Source organism: Lipotes vexillifer, unplaced genomic scaffold, assembly GCF_000442215.2.
Source record: "Lipotes vexillifer unplaced genomic scaffold, Lipotes_vexillifer_v1.1 scaffold1457, whole genome shotgun sequence".
Taxonomy (NCBI): domain Eukaryota; kingdom Metazoa; phylum Chordata; class Mammalia; order Artiodactyla; family Lipotidae; genus Lipotes; species Lipotes vexillifer.
Genome location: NW_006784622.1, coordinates 331,812 through 344,485, shown reverse-complemented (window position 1 = coordinate 344,485; position 12,674 = coordinate 331,812). Strand labels below are relative to the sequence as shown.

General features: G+C 39.6%; 1 protein-coding gene across 5 annotated transcripts in view; it reads left to right on the top strand.

The window, feature by feature from the left end:
* DLG2 (discs large MAGUK scaffold protein 2) overlaps nt 1-12,674 on the top strand; it is a 1,040,068-nt gene that overhangs the window by 836,462 nt on the left and 190,932 nt on the right. The gene's annotated exons all lie outside the window — the stretch shown is intronic.

Sequence of the window (12,674 nt, the reverse complement as noted above, 5' to 3'; positions counted from 1 at the left end):
TGCTGAACCTTTCCTGGTTGCTGAGGGGCTCAGGGAGAGTGAAGTGTTTGGTACATTGTGACAGGCTATGCAAATATGAGGGCTGATCTTTACAGAATTATTAACGAGAATTAAACCTGAGTAGTATGCTTTGCTATGTGTGCGTTGGAGACTCAGGGGCTTTCCTCCACGTTTTGCCATCTTTGCCTACCCTGCACTGGGTTGGGTGGATCCACCTTAACAAGGTGTGGGGGAACACAAGTGGAGGATGGGGTGCGGTACTGATGGTGGGAAAGCGTCTTATTGGTTAATGCTGGTACATCCCAAACACGGATTACTGTCACTGCTTCTCAGGCTGATATATTTATCAGGATGAGTTACAAGGAAATATATGTACCCAGGGAGAGAAGACGCTGCATGGTCACCCCCTGTGATGTAAAGTATGAGAGCCTAGGAGGGGCTGTTTTATAATTCATCAGGTTTTGCTAGTGAGTTCTGCCGGAGTCTTAGTTATAAAGGCAAGTGTGAACTGGACGGCAGACAGGAGAACCTGGCACCAAGGAGACGGAGAAGCTGCCTTGGGTGCCTCCTGCCTCCTCCCTGCTTTGTTCCAATAATTTTGTGCTCGGTAAGTTCCCTGGCTTTGCAGCTAATCGTTGTTGAATAAGCTTGGCAAATGAATCTGTAGTTTGGAATATGCACTTGCTGTCAGAAGTGTGTGTCAGTGTTTGGGCTTCTGACAAATTCCACAATTCTATTAAATGAGCAAAATAGCTTAAAAGATGAAACAAAAGCCGACAAATCAATTATTCACCTTGATCCTTGGAAGGCTGCTTTCTTTGGTTGCTAAAGTTTCTCTGGTTTCATTCTGTCAGTTTCATCTGTTGGGTGAGCTTTGAAAAGAACAAGTCTCTTTGTCACGAAATTGTTTTTCCTAGCTGCCAAAAGGAGGTATGTACAGGGCGGTTTGTCCATCCCCACCCCCCAGCTTACTCTCCCCAGCAATCGGTAAATTCTAAAACAGACTGTTTGCCTGGTAACCAGCTCCGACAGAGCTGAACCTATGCAAGGCAAGATTCAAATTGTAATCTTTTGTGTGAACAGAACTGAGGGACTCTGAGTAATTGTCATTGTGGAGATTATTGTGAGACTCGGTATGGTGGTAGTCCCTGCGTTTTGCCGGAATGGAATCAAAATGTGAGCAGATTTGCATTTGGCATGCCTGTTGGTGGTGTGGGAGGAGGAGGAAAAGAAAAAAGACTGGATCGTTATGGAAAGAGCTGTACATCCCACCCGCAGGACAGACAAATGCAGAAAGCATGGCAGTTGTATTTGCGTAACTTGGGACTGTTTTCTCTAGTTTCCTATTCCTGTTAATAATTACCTGAAGCTGTGTTTTGGTCCACATCTGGGTATGCTCCAGGTCCTGGCTCCAAGCAGAGTGAGCGCTAACTCCTGATCAGCTAGATGTAGGAAGTCATTTCCTCCTCAGAAGGAAAGAAGCGAAAGCTGTACCTTCCTGGACTCCTTTCTGCCGTGTTGTTTGCCTCTGTCCAAATCTCATGGAAACCAACAGATTGGCGTACTTTTTTTTTTTTTTTTTTTGCAGTAGCAGATTTAACTGTGGTGTCATATGGCATATTATGTATGGAAAGGAATAGCAAGACATTTTTCTGAATGTTTCAAGTGTGTCTGGCTTGTTGACATTTGCTTTATTTCACTGGCAAGGAGCTACTGTCTTCTGAACCCATAACTGTCTGTCCAAAGCGTTTACTTTATGCATAATTGCACTTTCTCTTTAGATGTGCAGTCTGTAGATCTGACAAGAACATCCTCTTTATCCTCAAGGAAAGCAACTCGTTTTAGCATCTCCTTGAAAAAAATATGCATTTTTTCCCCCCACCAGCTTGCTCTTTGCTTTTTCTTGATAAATATTTTGGTCATCAGTACCACTATACTTCCAATAAAGTTGTTTCTTCTTTCCTAGTGCACTTTCTGATTGCACCAAAACTTGGCAAATTTGGAATATGCAATGTATCTTTTTTTTCAGGAACACATTTTCCAGGCATTCTTCTTTTGTCCATAAATAGCTTTTCCATATTTTCCATTTCTCTGAATAAGTTCTGCTTAAAGAGCAGAGGAGAGATGTATTATGGTTGGCACTTAGGGGTGTGTAACCTGAGACTTGGTTTCTGATCTACAAACTGGCTGCCCCACAAGGGGTCTGTAAAATGTCTTTTTGTCTTGCTTTCAGCTCAAAGCCTCTGGGCTACAGCAGTAATGATTAAGATAGGAAATTCAGCAAACCATTCCAGGTATAAACCAACATCTGCGATTGATGGTCTGGTCAGCACGTGATGCTTGTAAAGCTCAGGACACACAGCTGAAGGTTCCTAAAAGTGTTAATGTATCTTAATGCCAAGAACAATACAGTTGTAAAGTACCTTTGCGATGTATTGCACATTGAATTTTACTGTACTACGTTTTAAAAAATCTCCTGCTAGAGCCCCTGGTTTATTTTGCAGCAGTACCTGGGTCTTGATTCAGTGTGGTTTTATGGAGAAATAAGCCAATGCACTAATTTCCATAAACTGAGTTTCTTCTCATTTGGTGGTGGTTTTTCCATCTTCCATCTTCTCCACCCACCAAGAATAAGCTCTTTCAATAGCAACAAAAGAAAATTTAGCATGAGTTATTCTCAATTAAATTTACAGCAAGACAAATACAAACTGTGACGAGAGAACACACACACACCAAAAAGCATGTCTCTTAAAAAAGGGTTATAAGCCAAAGAGGCATGAACATTTTACCTACATGACACATATGATTTTCTTTGAGAGAGGTTGGGGGGGATAGAAGGGGGCGAGGTTTACAGGAGCTGTTCTAAGACCTGGCTTCAGCAGTCAGCAGATGGAAAGGGCAGGCTTTGTATCTCCATGGTCCCCACCTCACCTTATCTGTAAAATTGGGGAGGGGAAGTTAGGAAGATTACACCAGATAGATGATGTATGTGTGTGTAACCAATGGTGCACTGATTGGCACAAAGGGGACCCAGTAAAAGGTAGTCATTATGGTTAGAAGTTGAATTTTGTAAAATATATTAGCTCATTTTGATGTTGGTTTTGAAAGAAATATGCACATTAAATAGGAAGATTATAAAAAATTTTCTTGTTGGCAAGATACACTTCTGTCAGATGATTTTGTTTTTGTTTTTATTTTGGAAACCTAGTAAACACAGAATTATTACCTTTCAGTTCACATTTCACTAATTCTTAGAATGGTATCTAATGTTTCCACAATTATTTAAAGAATAAACTTGATGTCAAATGGGGAGCATGGAGATAAACTGATACCAAATAATATTTCATAGCCTTCTAAGTTATTTGCTAAGCAATGAGTAGACCATAATTCCAGCCCTGACATTGCATTAAAGTACCTAATTATAAATATCATTTATTACGCCCCAGGCACTGTACTGTATGTTTTACCCACATTTTCTCATTTACTCCTCATTACAACCCTACCCGGTAGGTGCTATTTTGCTTCTCATTGTCAAATTAGGAAACGAGATTAGAGAAAAGTTTATTTAAATTCTAATTTAAATTGGCGTATGGCAGTGCTGGAATCTGAACTCAAACCTGTCTGATTCTAGAATCTATACTGTAACCACCATGGTGGAATGATTCAATAGGATTTGCCCAGCTCTACATGGCTCCATTTTGGAATCCTGGCCCTATAGTTGCCTTGATTCTTCTCCCCACATATTTAACCTCTATCAGAGTTTAGGGAGTATAAAAAAATGAAGTAGGAGACTTCCATTGCTCTCATGTTTGGTCTGTGCCAATCAAGATCACTTTTTCCTGAGTCATCTTTATAATTCTCACCGAAGTATAAAATTTAGTATTAAAAAGCATGAAATTTTAAAAGGTCATAAATCTACCAAATTCAAGATAAGGTCTAAAAGTTACCCTGAATTTGCATTGTCCTTTCAGCTGGGCAGCATTCCTCTGGCTTTAGAGGAGTCTCTGGGCCAAGAGGATGGGCCCATTTGGAGCTTGCTTTCTGGACCACATTCAGGGTAAACAGGATCCCAGAATTTCTTCCCCAGACAATCCTGAGCCCACTTCTAAGGGTTGTACTCTGTGCCCACCCCAGGGCATGAGGAAATCCAAGGGGTTGCTATTTGCATGGGGTTAGGGGTGAGGCCAGGGAATGGGACTTTGTTGATCATAGCTTGGACTTGTGAGTTGGAATATCCACACATCTGCATGAAAGGCCTTTTGCAGTGCAGGAAGGAACTATGGAAGAGAAGAAGGGCTGGCCCAGGTCTGGGGGCCTCTATTTGTGTTCTTACCTTGGGCCCCCAAAATGTTAGGCACAGCCATACTCTGCACTGAAGAATGTTTACCTGTACTTCAGAGTAATGAAGCTAAAATTCCAGTGGGCTGGTTTTGTGGGGCTTTTGTTTGTTTTTGCGTTTGACCTTTTCCCCATTAAACCAAAAGAAATCACTTGAACAAGAAGGTGGTCAAAGCTATGAAGATCTCAGACTAAAAGCTTTTTAAGTTCCATTTTGGAATTGACAGCAACCTGATCCATCAAGGCTAGATACTGGTCTTTTTTCTAGTTCAGAGGCATAGACTGACTTTGGAAGGTGACTTTAGGGTCAACTGGATTAAAACTCTGCCATTTGTCCTTTATGCCATTTGAAAATGTAGTTGCTCAGAGAGTCCAATGGTAATTTAAGGTGCCCTTTTCTTATCTCTAGTTTTAAATTGCTGTTGTAACCCTTGGTGCTGGGGGCTGATGAAGGCTGCCTGAAGGAACTCTGTGGAACCCTGCCCTACAGGCTGGTATGAAAAGCAGAGGTGATGATCAATGGCTTTGTGTGGCCTTCTATCACTATTACAGCCCTTTCTTCTGCCCAGCGTCTCATTCTCCCAGAAGATGGCTTCTTTCCATCTTCTGTTGTATTGGAGACAAAGACCCACCTGAGGAGAACTAGCAGTCCAGGAGTTCCAGGCAGCAAAATCCCTGTAATTATTAAGAATCTTGAGGGCTTTTTTTTTGGCGGTACGCGGGCCTCTCATTGTTGTGGCCTCTCCCATTGTGGAGCTCAGTCTCCGTATGCGCAGGCTCAGCGGCCATGGCTCACGGGCCCAGTCACTCCGCAGCATGTGGGATCTTCCCGGACCGGGGCACGAACCCATATCCCCTGCATCAGCAGGCGGATTCTCAACCACTGCGCCACCAGGGAAGCCCTGTTTTGTTTTGTTCTTAATGCAATGAAAGCTATTATGCAGTTACCAGGTGATTTTTTTGTCTGTCTGTTTTGTTTTTGTTTCTGTTACTCTTACCTTCATAAAGTAGTTTTCTAGATGAAAAGGTAGAATGCATCTTGGGACATATTTTCTACTACCAAATCTTGCAACCTTGCTTTCCTTAGCTGTAAAGCAAGTAAAGTAATTCCTGTCTCAAGGCCGTTGGGAAAACATAAATGGGATAACTCATGTCTCAATAAATAGCTGTTCCCTCATCCACATGAAAGCATCTGGCACAGTTAAAACTTAGCACATAGTGTGCCTATATCAAATGTTCCCCCAGTCTGAAAATACAGCAGTTAAACTGATGACTCTGTGATGACTAAGGTGTGTGCCACACTTGGCAAGCAGAAACAGGACAAAACAAAATTTATCATTTAACCTCTGAATTGAAAACTTTTAATAGTGTATGCCTTGGCTGGTGGTAGTCCCATTGACTTTTACTTTCTTTTTTATGTTTTATGTATCATTTGAACTTTTATAATGTGCATGCATTATTTATGTAATTAGGAGGAAAAAGGAAAAGAAACATTTTTAGAGAACTGAATTAGAATAGGAAATGGTTATGGATATGTTGTGGATATCTAACTTGATAGGAGGACTCCTGTCCAAATTTTTTTTAATATAAAATACTTGGGAAAGAGATATTTTCTGGCTGGAATAATTCTGATTAGCTTACTTCATATGCTTGTTTGCTTGTTTATTTTGTCTATTACGAATCATTTATTAAGCATAGACTAGTGCCAGATGTTCTGCTAGGTGCTAAGATTTAAAAAATGAACACTCATAATCCTTGAACTCAACGCATTTGTAATCCAAGAGAAATGGACATGTGAGCCCACAGTTCTAACACAGAGTGATCCCCACTGTGCCATAACAGGGGCAGGTGAGATTGCTTTCTATTGCAAGGAACTGGCTTGATCAATAAAGAAAATGTATTGGTGAATGTAACTTAAAAGTACGGCAGTGAAGCCAGCTTCAGAGGTCTGATCCTGTGGCACACCGGGTTGTCAAGAAATCTGTTTCTTTTGGTTTTGGCATGCTGCCTGTTTTGGTATTAGCTGTATCCTAACACTAACTGCCCTCATGGTCCCAGAATGATTGTCAGTGGCTCATGGACAACTTATTTTCTTAGTCATATCCAGCCAGAAAGCAATGGCTTTTAGAATGGTCCTTAAAATTCACTTTTAAACATACTGGCTTACCCTTGAACATAAAGCCAAATCACCAGCCCATTCTGAAGCTTAGACAGGATAAAGACAGCCTCCCCATAACCTTATGAGCCCGTAAACAAAGTTTGGCAGCTGTTACTGTTAGGAAGAGATAGTGGGGAATTCTGTGGTGGTCCAGTGGTTAGGACTCTGCGCTTTCACTGTGGGAGCCCAGGGTTCAGTCACTGGTTGGGGAACTAAGATCCTGAAAGTCTCGCAGAGTGGCCAAAAGAAAAAAAAAAGGAAAGGGTGGTGGTGGTGATGGAATGGATGCTGTGGTCTTCAACTTGCTATATGTACAACGCACAGTGTACAAATGTCCACTAGAATTAGTACATAACAGAATGGAAAGAAGGCCAAGCATACGGTGGTGCATGCCTTTAAATACTGACTCACCCTACAATGAGTAGGAGTTTGCCAAAAGATAAGAAAAGAGGGAAAGGCTTTGAGGCAGAGAAAAAAAGCTTTTTGCAGTCACAAAAACTAACCAGGTAATTGTTTAACTCTCTGTTTATCTTCACATTGGCACTATTGCAGAAGTTACCAGCCAGAAGCCACCTGACTAGTGGTGTAATTAACAGAAAACCTAATGTATGTTTCACCAAAACCTGCTATTGGATGATAGCATTTGGGTTTTAAGCTAAACCAGTCATGTCTTTATCTTTTTATTTTACAGTGTGAGTACAGATATGGAGTCAATTCAATATGAACCTTAAAATTTCTGTCCCCTGGTTCAAAATTGTAGAATTTTAGAGCTAGACAATACCATTGTCATCCTTTTTTTCTCCTTTTTTGCTTCTGTGAAACCTATTCAAGAAGTTTAATGATTCACTCAGTGCCTCAAATGTATTTAGATTGTGATGTCATGAAATTTCTGATGCTCGAAAACAAAACCAAAAAAGGTATAAGACAAATGAGGCTACCTTTGAATAGATGTGCTTACTTGCTAATTGTGTAGTATATATCACACTGAGGATGAGATAGACTAGAATAAAATATTTGTTAGCCAAATATCAATGCTCTATAGCAAAATTAGATTAAACTTTGGTGTCTGTGTGATTCACAGTTTATATAATTTATCTGTTCTTTAGTTCTTCAGCCTTAGGCAGTACTCACTTTTTCTTTCCATTGAAAAAGTAAAATACTTCCTGGATAAAATTGTACTGGGTGGGCTTGGTAACAGTTTCTATTAAAACTCTTGACTCCAAATTTAATTAGCTGTGTTTTGGATTGTTTTTCCAGTTTTGCAGCATAGAAGAAGTGACAAGACTATTATTTACTTTCTGTAGGAAGTGTGCTCATACTGTTCACAATTTTGTGGCATCTAAATGCAATCATAGCACATTATTTTTTTATTCACGAAGGTCATTAAATGCTGTCAACCTACCTACCTAATGAGTGTGGTGCTACGCATTCATCTACCTTCTTCTCAGAGAACACTCAATAATGGCAACAAATGGAAGCAAAGTATATTTTCTTTTGCCATTTGCTTCTGGTGCAACAAATCTGTTCAGAAAACATGAAGCCAAGCATGGCACTGGTCACAGCCCAGCTGTGTCAGTGAGGAACCAGAGACTTACTCAGAAAACATGCTTGAGTGAGAGAAGGCAGCAGTGATCATGTAGGAAATGCTCCCCAGGGCACTGGTTTCTTCTTCAAATTAGACAGCTCTTCAGTGCAGAGATAGAAGCAACTAAAAATAGTGGAAGGGTGATGGATAATGTTGATTTAAAAGCACATATGTCATCCCAGAATTAAAAGGTGCCATTATCCCGTGACACAACTTTACTTCCTATAGCACAAACCAGATAAACTCTTCTTGTTTAGTTTTGAGGTTTCCTTTCACAGGTTTCCTTTGCCCTCCCCCTTCCCAACTGCTTTATATCACGCCCAACTCCAGTTGCTTTCCCAGGCCTTTCACAGAGCTAATTGGTTAACTAAAGATTAACTAAAGAGTTAACGCCTGGCACAGCCAGTTGTTAAATATTGTGACATCGCTTCTGTATAAGACCCATCGTATTTTTTAAAAACTTGTGGCTACAATGGAGGAGAATAATACTCAGATGCAGAAACAATGTATAATTAAGAGCTAAAATGTTTAGAGACAGCCCTGTGTAATTTTTTAAAGAGTGATAAAGGAGATATTATTTGAGATTGTCTGGAAAGATTGGCCAGGAATTTGGATAGGACAGGAATGAAGGACAGGGCAGAATATGCACTTTTTTTTCATTCATTTATTTAACAAATAATAACTAAATCTCTCATGTGTTTATTGCCACTTTGTACACATTACCTCTTTACCTTTACCTCTCATAACAGCACTGTGAGAAGAGAGGAGAATATAAGGCTTGATCACACAGCTAGAAGGTGGCAGGAAAGCCCATGTGTTATCCACTCTTGTCCATTATATGCAAGGCTCTGTATTAGGTGCTGGCATGGTGAATACGAAGATGCATTTTTTTTTTACTTGTAAAGGCCAAAATTTGCAAACCCAAGGAAATATTGACAGCCCTTACGTGAATGAAAAAGTGTTCTTGGGCCTTCCATCATCAAGAGCATCATTTAAAAATATGATTGGGTAATACATTTTTATATTGCTTGTTGCTTCAGTTGCTTCAACAGCAATATAAAAAGTGGAAATGTGAGCCATAGGGAACTAGCTAAACTCATTATAATTTGATTATCTAATCTTCCAGTATTAGTCTTCTTACAACGTTTGCATAACATAGGAACATTAGAAAAAGCAATAAAGCACACATTCTAAGCATTTAGCCTGTTGACAAAGTCAAACTTTCTATCTTTAAATGGAAACTGAAAGAGCAAGACTATTTATTAATGATTTTATAGCAAATCTAACTTTTTCTAACTTCTTTCCGGATTATGCCTTACACAACAATGAGTGTATACTTGCTATGACTAAATTATATGGGGAAATGTACATTTATGGGCCAGAGTATGGCATCACCTCCTTTCTTGCCAAAAATACCCCCCAGTGAGTTTCTTGAGGGCAGGGGTTTGATTTCATTTATCCTTGCATGCCTGGCATCTAACACGGTTAATTGACAGACACCAGATAATACATCCTTTTAGGCAGGGTAGAGACAATGTAAGATTGAGAAGTTGGGGAATAATTTCTGGAGTTAACCCTGAAGGTGATGTAGGAATTTACTCCCTACACGGAGAAGGGCATTGTAAGGAGATGGTTTATCCTGGGCAATGTTTTTGAAATAAAAATGATCACAGAATTTGTATTTTTAAGGAAAGCAAGGAAGACCTCAATGCCTTTGCAGTATTTTTTGTTCCTGGCAACCCATTTTTCTAACCTTCTCTCCCTACTCCCTTCTCCTTTATCTTATCCCCCACTCATTCTTTAAAATTCAGACTTCTTCAATACATAAGTAACAAGGAGAAAAGAAACATAGGGGAAGCACTTAAAAGGCAAATCAACTAATTGTAATCAATGAACCTATCGGGTCCAGATTCAAACAAACTTTAAAAACAAATTCATGACATTTATGAGACAATTGGAAATTTGAATACCAACTGGATATTTATTTGGTGATGTTATTGGTAATATTTTAGATGTGGTAATGGTATTGTGGTAATGTTACAAATAGGTCCTTATCTTTTAGAGATACACATTGATGTATTCACAGATGAAATGATTTACATCAAAATAATACAAGAGAGGGAAAATGAGTAGGGATATAGATAAACAATAAATAAAATAATAATTAAACAAATAAGCATGAGTTTGTCTTTATCTTCCCAGAAGATGTCCCTCCCACCCCACCCGCCCACCAGTGGGCTCCATCTCCTCGTTATATCCCAAATGTTCTGGGCATGTTTCATAATTATCTGTTTACGTGGGTCGCCATCACCAGAGGGAGCTCATTAGGAAGGACAGATTTTTCTTTGTCCTCCCGTTGACTGGCTCATAGGAGGCACTCAATAATGTCAGATAGAAGGATGAAAAGGTAAATGAGTGGGTACAGACCTCTAAGTTCTACATCAGGGTGTGTGATTCAAGCAGTGGGCTCCCTTTCATTTCCCCTAGTTTTATTTAATTCCTAAAAAACAAATCTCAATTCATGTTCTATATACAAAACAGTGTTTGCTCATAACTGAAAGCCAGGAATGCAGCCGCCTAATTAAAACTAGATAATTCACACATTTGCATTTAATATTCACAGAAGGCCAAGTTGTGAGGCCATGTTCTTAATTAGTATAAGATAGCATTTTTCCAAACCTATTTGGTTGTCATAGAGATAAAATATGAAGAAAAATATTTCCTTCTATTTAAAAAAAATTAAATTATGGTTATCGGAACCTAATTTTTGCATGTAAATATACAAAACTTTCACGTTTCAGCCCTATGAACACTCTTTTGGTCCTTTGCAGGGGCTTATTTTATATCAATAGAAATTACACCTCTAAAAAGTATGGAATAGAAAGGCTGAAGGGGGCTTTGGCAGGTGATCTAGTCAACACTCTTGCCTTTGATCCACATTATACTGAAGCAGCCAAGACAAACGAAAATCTGCTTCCTTTTTATTGTATTAAGGAGAAGATTTTAATCAAATCACTCCTTGGTAGTATACTATTATTGGAAATACTAATTTGCTTATAGTGCTGATTTTTTTCTCATAAATTTCTGGGAATATATGTGTTAACAATAGAAAGGAATCCATTTGTCCCTCAGAATTCTTAGATAATTAGTTATCCACCCAGGAGCAAGCCAATGAGTTGAATTTGTAAAAACATGCATGATATCCCCTAGAGAACCTGTTTCACAGACCAGGTGGAATTTGCTGGGTTTTTTAATGAAATTTCTTCATCAGCACGAACTTAGGATTTCATGAATATGTGCATGTAAGAGAGCCCAAAGGGATTTGTTTCCTTCTGTGGTGTAGATACACTTTCTGATACTAAATTACAAATAAGGAATATGTATTCCCAAACCGTTATGGTTCCAATAGTAAGTATTGAGTATTCAGTTATAGAACCTTCAGTGGAGTGTTTTATTTTTCTTTCTGTGTGTTCAGAACCTAGCACAGGATCTGAAAAAGTAAAAGCACAGTACAAATTAATAATTGGGTGTTTCTGTGCATGAGTCAGAAGGCCCTCCATCCACTCTTTCTGTGAAAATTCTGCCCTGCTTCAATGCCCCCCACGTCTGTGATGCCAGACCTGACCAGTGCTGTCCATTTAAATCTCTTCAATGGACTTCAGCTTGAGCTTCATCATTCTGTTTTTTTACTTCATTTCCTTAGGAGATTGTAAAGTGAGTGGGAGGCAGGGACCATGCTTCCTCCTCTTTCTTTAATTTCTGCACATGCTTAGCAGACCCTGAACCAACTAGAAGGCAGTTAGCTACTTCTAGAGAAAGTAGCACTAATTTCTCCAGCATAGACCCTACAAATTTTGGACAAGTTGGTTGCAGTTTTGGACCAACTGCCATGTGGTCAACTTCATATTTGGGATAAGTATTTGTAAAGATCACTTAGATATGCCCCTTTGTGTCCTGGGGACTAGGAAACTAAAATTCAGTCCAAATCTCAGGACTGACAGAAACGAAAACAGAATCCTGTTTACAAGTGAATTAGAGAATGTATTAACATTATACCAGCTCCATGTCCACCATCCTCCAGCAGTGTATGTCTGCCTGAATGTCATATACTTAGATAGCTGTAATAAGAGGAGGTATGACAGAGTTTGCATATCACCTTTAAATGGCAATAATTCCATTTCAAAGGGCAAATAAGTGAAAAATGCACTTGAAAATTCATTGGATGCACTGAGAAAAGGTTATCTAATCTTTAATGTAGAAAAAAGGCAAAAGCTTTTTTTTTTTTTTTTTTCGGTACGTGGGCCTCTCACTGTCGTGGCCTCTCCTGTTGCGGAGCACAGGCTCCAGACGCGCAGGCTCAGCGGCCATGGCTCACGGGCCCAGCCACTCCGCGGCATGTGGGATCTTCCCGGACTGGGGCACGAACCCGTGTCCCCCTGCATCGGCAGGCGGACTTTCAACCACTGCGCCACCAGGGAAGCCCAACAAAAGCTTACTTTAAGAAATCTTTTATTAAAATAAGTCTCCTTTATTTGTTTTGTTTATATTTTATTCTCTTGATTTATTCCTATAAATACGTGCAGCTTTAATTAT